A 715-nucleotide genomic window follows, 5' to 3' on the forward strand; every position below is an offset into this window, starting at 1 on the left:
ATTTTCATACTGCTATAAGGAAATACCCAAGACTGGGTAATTTATAAAGGAAAGAGGTTTAACTGACTCACAGTTCCACATGGCTGGGGAGGCCTCAAGAAACTTACAATCATGGTGGAAGGTCAAGAGGAAGCAATGACCTTCTTCACGTGGTGGCAGGAAAGAGAAGTGCAAGCAGGGAAAATGCCAGACGCTTATAAAACCATCAGATCTCATGAAAACTCACTCACTGTCACGAGACCAGAATAGGAGAAACCGCCCCCATGATCCAATCACCTCCCTCCCTCAACATATGGGGATTACAATTGAGATGAGATTTGGATGGGGACACCGAGCCAAATCATATCATTCTGCAAGTCGTGAAAGATTTTTCTATGTTTAGCATTATCTTTTCTGACGCTTTTTATGACAAATTCTGCCTTAGTCTGGTTGCTCAGTTCTGTCTCTTTTATTTCTGTTTTGTTCAAAAGTTGTACTCCTTGATATAAAGGTGAATATCTAATTTTATTTCAGCAACTTGTACATAGTTGCCATCAGAAAATATTTACCAAATAAAGGAATAAACATTTTCATCATAAGATAAACTTCATCATAGCAACAGCTCATTTAAATGATGCTGTTTTTGTTGTTTTATAACATATGCCAAATATTTTTATTTAATAATTTACTAATATTATTTTTAAGTTGTATTGGGTAGTTAATCCAAATCAACAAT

This window comes from Mandrillus leucophaeus, unplaced genomic scaffold (genome assembly GCF_000951045.1).
Source record: "Mandrillus leucophaeus isolate KB7577 unplaced genomic scaffold, Mleu.le_1.0 Scaffold1140, whole genome shotgun sequence".
Lineage (NCBI taxonomy): Eukaryota > Metazoa > Chordata > Mammalia > Primates > Cercopithecidae > Mandrillus > Mandrillus leucophaeus.